The sequence below is a fragment of the Tupaia chinensis genome, unplaced genomic scaffold (assembly GCF_000334495.1).
Source record: "Tupaia chinensis unplaced genomic scaffold, TupChi_1.0 Scaffold147608_1, whole genome shotgun sequence".
Classification (NCBI taxonomy): domain Eukaryota; kingdom Metazoa; phylum Chordata; class Mammalia; order Scandentia; family Tupaiidae; genus Tupaia; species Tupaia belangeri.
Genome location: NW_006207460.1, coordinates 910,911 through 917,050, shown reverse-complemented (window position 1 = coordinate 917,050; position 6,140 = coordinate 910,911). Strand labels below are relative to the sequence as shown.

Sequence of the window (6,140 nt, the reverse complement as noted above, 5' to 3'; positions counted from 1 at the left end):
CCATGAAGAGCCCTTAGTACTCACCTGATGCAAAAAAATCACTCAAAAAATGTGAGTCATTGTCTTTATCTTATGCAACCACATGTACTACAACAAGAGTTCAAGCCATCCAACCATAATTCTGAACCAGGGAAACCTCATGAGGCCTGGTATGAAAAAGTGAGGGTCAAAGGGCAGTCAATAGTATGGCGGTTAAGGTGGCTGGATCCCATATGACCAATACTGTAGTTTGAGTCCTGGACCTGGCAGCTTGAAAAACACACTGGACACATGTGCATGTGTGCCCAAAATCCCAAGAGGGAAATGGAGGAGCAGAAATTGCAGCATGGCCATCTCCCCTGAGGGATGATTTCTCTCTCTTTCTCTCTCTCTCTCTGGCCAGTACACACACTCTATAGCAAAAAATAAAAAATTTTTTAAAAAGAGAAAATATTTGATAGAGAAAACTACTTTTGTTTAAAAAAAATAGGAAAAAGTGAGGGGATCAGATTCTCTCTTTGGAGAATTAGGAGTGGAGCACAGGGCCAAATGACTAGCAGTGGGAGTGAAAGTTGGAAGAGGAAGTATAGAAAGTATAGTAAGTATAGAAAGTATAGAAAGAGGAGCCAGAGTACCTGGTTGAGGCACGGAGAATCATAATAAGAAGCTCTGTCTGGAATCCTCCCTTACTCTCCATGCCCAAAGCCCCATTTTCTGACTGTCCCTGTTTGCCCTCTCTGTATCAGAGCAGCATCATCAGTGCTTCTATAGACTCTCTGTTTATTACAATTTTACCTTGTCTAATACATATATGTGTGTGTTGTGTGTATAAAATGTACATACATGTGTGTATTATATATATGTATATACGTGTGTGTGTATATATATATATATATATGTATATTTGGTGTGTGTGTTATTGTCCCGACCCACAGGACAGTCGAACAGGTTTCCTGAGGGAAGGAGTGAGAGACGGGATGAGCAGCATGGAAACGACGCAGTGTTACAACATGGAGACGACATAGTGTTACAACTCTTCAGGATCTTCCGTTTATTGTGGGCCAGGGATCGTGGTTATATACATGTTGATGGGTGGTGATTGGTTAAATGAAGGATTGTAAAAGGGTTATGATTGGTTGCTTTTGTGGACCAATCATAAGGTGCCAGATATGCAAATCTGAGGGATTCTAAGCTCACCAATCAGAGTATGGTTTTGAAGTTGAGGTTTTGAAGGGGAGCCAATTGTGGTCTTTGGCTTTGTGTAATTGTTTGCTCTCTGAGCCTAAGATGGCAATAGTAAGAGACTCATGAAAATAGCCTCGGCAGACTCACTGGTGTGCAGCCTCCCACATGTTATAATGAGTGTGCACTCACCAGAATGAGAAAAAGAGAGGGGGAAAGTGAGAAATCACCCTCCAGGAGATAAAAAAGAAAGGAAGAAAGAAATCACCCTCCAGGGTGGATGATCATGCCACAATCCCTTCTCCTCTCAGGATTTTGGGCATGCACACACATGTGCTTGGCACGTTTTTCAAATGACTGGGTCCAGAACTCAAACCATGAAGTTGGCCACGTGAGATCCAACTACTTTTATCTCCATGCCACCTGATGACCCCCTTGTCTGATTTTTATAAGAGATCTTTTTGTTGTTGTTGTTGCTATTAGGGCCTGTACACTAACCAGAAAGAGAGACAGAGAGATAAAAAGCACAAAATCACCCCCCCAGAGAGGATGGTCACACCACAATCCCTCCTCCCCTCCTCTTGAGATTTCGGGTCTCCCGCACACACGCTCAGCATGAGTTTGAAGCTGCTCAGTCCAGGACTCGAACCATAGTCAGCCATGTGGCAGTCCAGTGATATAACCATTACACCATCTGCTGGCCCCACCCCTTGTCTGATTTTGATAACAGCACTCCAGGGCAGGAATTGTTTTAGAGTTGAAAAATTAAAGCTTAGAGAACTTAGCAATAGTTCAAGGTAACACAGCTACGTTGAGTAGAATCAGGATGTGAACCTAGCACTTTCCACCTCTAAGCCTAGCCACTGCGCCCTAACCCTTGGCCTCTCCTGCCTCTCCCTCTGCCCTCCAGTCTAGGACTTAGAGTCAGATCATCATACCGGAGACTCATAACCTCCGTCTGACCAAGAACTTGTCATTCAGTTCCAAGGGTTTGGAGGTAGGCAATACCCCCAAATATTTAGCTTCGCCTCTAGAAGTGGCTTCTGAGAGGTGAGCTGGGGAAGGCACTCAGGGCTGCCAGGAGCAAAGTCTTGGATGAGAGCTGCTCTGCCTGCTCGTGTCACACACTCTCCTCTGGGGAAATCCCCAGCAGCTGTGCTATGGTTGGTTCGATATTCTGCTCTAATGTGGTCTGACAGCAGCTAAAAGGCTGGAGTGGGAAGATACTAGGGCTGAAAATCCCTCAGTGGAAACATGGTTTCTTGTTACCGTTCTTTGTGTTCTCGATGTACCAGGGACAGGGGAAGTCTCAGGCTCTGAGATTATCTGATAGGTTTCGAGTCTCAGTCATTAGGCATGGTAAAAGGCATCTCATCCTCGCTCGCCTGCGGAGAGGGCCCGAACCTAAGCACTCTCAGGAGACAAGGAGTCTGTCTGCTTCCTTTGTCTCTCCTTTTAGACTTGTCCCTCCTCCCTTCCTATCATTCCAACCAGTTATGTCCCACGACACAGCTTCTAAATCCTGGGACTCGTCTCACCTCTCTACTCCCTTCCCCTCTCCTCATCCACAGAATCTTTCTGAAGGCACCCTAAGGGCCTCCCACATTTTTAGAGAGATTTTTGCTATGAGACACATGTGCTCAACAGAGAGACAGACAGAAAATGAGAAATCATCCCCCAGGTGGGCTGGCCACACTGCAAGCCCTTCTCCTCTCAGGATTTTTTGGGCACGCCTGGCATGAATGTAAGCCACTGGGTCTGGGACCCAAACCACAGTCCACTACGTAGGAGTCCAGCAATGTAGCCATTATGCCATCTGCTGGTCCCAGTCCCCCTTCTTTTATCTTCTGAATTCTGGGGTGAACAATTTCTTCACTATAAAGGGGACATGACTTATTCCTTCTCTTGTTCTCTAGCCGAGAATGGAGGTGGTCTAGTCCCCCATTCTACCTTATCTGAACTGCTACCCTGCCCAGCTCCACCACAGCTGCCAAAGCCTGCGATGGCACCCAGACTAGGGGAGCCACAAATGTCAACATGGCCCATCTATAATCGTGAACAGAGACTCCACGAAGACATGGAGGAAAGCTCCCAACCTTTTAGTCTCTCCCAATATTCACACGTGTACACAAATACACACACACTCACTTCTCTGTCCTCACCTCCTTTACCCCTCCTTAAGAGAGATGTTAATGGAGTCGTCCATTAAATACAGCAGCTGCTGGATTCTTAGGCTGACTGGGCAGGGGGCCTGAACCCATTTATTCCAAACTGCAGCAGCCATCACGTATCTTAGGTTTTTATCTCTTCATTTCCATATTGTGCTTCAGTTGGGTCACTGAGCACCAACTCTGAGACTCCACATGCTTCCTGGGAAGGCACCCTGATGCCTGCCTGTCTACCCACCACAGAGGCAGACATGGAGACAGGGGAGGGAAGACGAAGGGTGGGTAAATCAGTGTGCATCTCCTGAAGCCTACTGTGCCCAAGAAGGTGCTGCTTAAAAGCCCCACCTGAGCCGGTTCCATGACACAGTGGTAATGTGCTGCTCAAGAGAAGCCAGATCTCACATGGTGACCGTGGGTTAAGATCTCAGGCCCAGTCAGCCTGAAAAGCATGGGGCACATGCCCAAGTACTGAGTATGCGACGGGTTGAAGGGCTGGAGAAAGGAGATCATGGCATACCCAGATCTTATGGAGGGTATCCCCCCACCTCTTCACCCCTCTCTCACTCTCACCTTGCAAGCTATATGCTCTATCATAAATAAAAGGGAAAAAATCTAACCCTTTAATTGTGGAATCTTTCTGACAACTGTTTATAACTGAGACCATTTGCTACAATGGTGTAAAGTGTAAAAGCCAGTCAGAGGCTTCTGAAGAAGTCTGTTTCTGAAAACTCTGGTCCTGACCAGCATCCACCTGCCATTTCTATTAGTACCTTCCCTGCCTTCTATCATAAGTTACTAGAAAGACATATACTTTAGCAGCTATTCAAAATGAAAACAACAATACGACTTCAGTATGGGAAAACCCTAGAGGGTCATATGTGTACAATCTGGCAAACTGTGTGACCATGGCTTGGTCAAAAGGTAGAAGTCTGTCTTGGCATGGGTGTCAGTCTCTGGTTCTTGGTCCTTCCTGCTTCTTTCAGCTTTCTGTTTGAACTGTGGGTCTCGAAGGAGCCAATCCACAAACATTAACTGAGTGCCGCTATTTGTTGGGTTGTTCTTACGGGCCCAACCCTTGGGTTCATGGAAAGGCTGCCTTTTACTAGCTGATTTGCTGGAGACTATGACCATAAGGTTCTTCAAACCAGCTGTACTGATTTGATCCTTTCTTATACTGAGAATGCCTTCATTTTTTCTTAAATAATTATTTATTTGCTTGTTTGTTATTATTATTGTTTTTTTAATTTGACCTGAGGGAGACAGAGAGAAAAAGGGAAGGTGAGAAAGCAAGCTGCCAGGTCTGGGACTTGAACCACAGTTGACAATGTGGGAGTCCAGCACCTTAACCACCATGCCACCTGCTGCCCCAAGCTTGCCTTAATTTACAACAGATCTAGATAGAAAGTGCCCTTTATACCTGACTACAGAACTCATAATTTGTGTTTCTTTTTCTTTTCTTTGGAGAGGTTTTTGCTATAGGGCATGTGCTCGCCAGAAAGACAGAGAGAGACAGAGAGATAAAAAACGAGAAATCACCCTCCAGGAGAGAGAGCCATGCCGCAATCCCTTCTCCTCCATTCTCCTCTCGGGATCTAGAGCATGTACGCACACATGCCCGGCATGACTTTAAGCCACCAGGTCCGGGATTCGAACCACAGTCGACTATATGGGAGTCCAGTGGCATAGCCATCACGCCAACTGCTAGTCCCCATAATTTGTGTTTCTTAAGCAATTTTACTTGAATGAACTAGATGTACTCTATAGTTAAAAGGGAGCATAGGCAATGCCTGCTACTGTGGATACATGTTCCTCCCCAAGTATTGTTTCCTAGGAGATTGGTCTCTCTAGTTATTCCAAGACCACTTGTTCTGGAGAGCAAGATCCTCCTTCTACTCAACTTTAGGGATAAGGACATGACCCAGGCTTAGTCCATCAGATAACTCAACCCTTCTGGGCACAGCAACTTGTTCAGAGAAGGACATATAATCTAACCAGACCAATCACAGTCCTCTGAACTTTTGCAGGAACTATAGGAAAAGGTGTAGGGGGGTTTCAAAAAGGTCATGAAATATGACTATTATGAAAACTATGCATGGATTTCTTTTTTTTTTTTGCATAAACTCATGTTTTAATTCCATCCTCCCCTTTCCCAATTTTTTTGAGAGGTTTTTAATATAGGGCACATGCGCTCGCCAGAAAGACAGACAGAGACAGAAAGACAGAAAGCAAGAAATCACCCCTCCCAGGGGGGATGGCCATGCCACAATCTCTTCTCCTCCATTCTCCTCTCAGAATCTTGGGCATGCACGCACACGCACCCAGCGTGAGTTTTAGCAACCAGGTCCAGGACCCAAACCATGGTCGACTACATGGGAGTCCAGCGACATAGCCATTACACCATCTGCTGGTCCCTTTCTCCCCAATTTTTGAAGTCCCCTTAAACATAATCTCTCCCCCTGGAGTGGTGAGTTCTAAGAGTAGCAGTGGTTTGGAGCTACTGGTGGCCATTTGGCTGAGGTGCATGGGGAGCCTTAGAGTAACCCAAGCAGCAACACACAACACTTTAACAGAGATGGTCTGTCTACACACTGACACAGCACCTGAACTCATGGATTTAGCCTTCTCAGGGTATATATACCTTTTGTGGGAAATATTTTGAAAGCTGCCTTTCAGCTGTCTACCTAGGATAAGGTCCTTATACAGCTGCTAGCTTATTCCCTAACACAAAGTAAGCCAGGTGAAAAATTATAGAAATGGATAATAATTATCCAAAATTCCCTTCTTTTTTTTTTTTTTTTTTTTTTTTTTTTT

At 45.4% G+C, this 6,140-nt stretch overlaps 1 pseudogene; it reads right to left on the bottom strand.

Annotated features, from left to right (window-relative positions):
• Nucleotides 1-2,504: 2,504 nt before the first annotated feature.
• Nucleotides 2,505-6,140, bottom strand: part of LOC114006413 (40S ribosomal protein SA-like) — a 7,895-nt pseudogene continuing 4,259 nt past the window's right edge.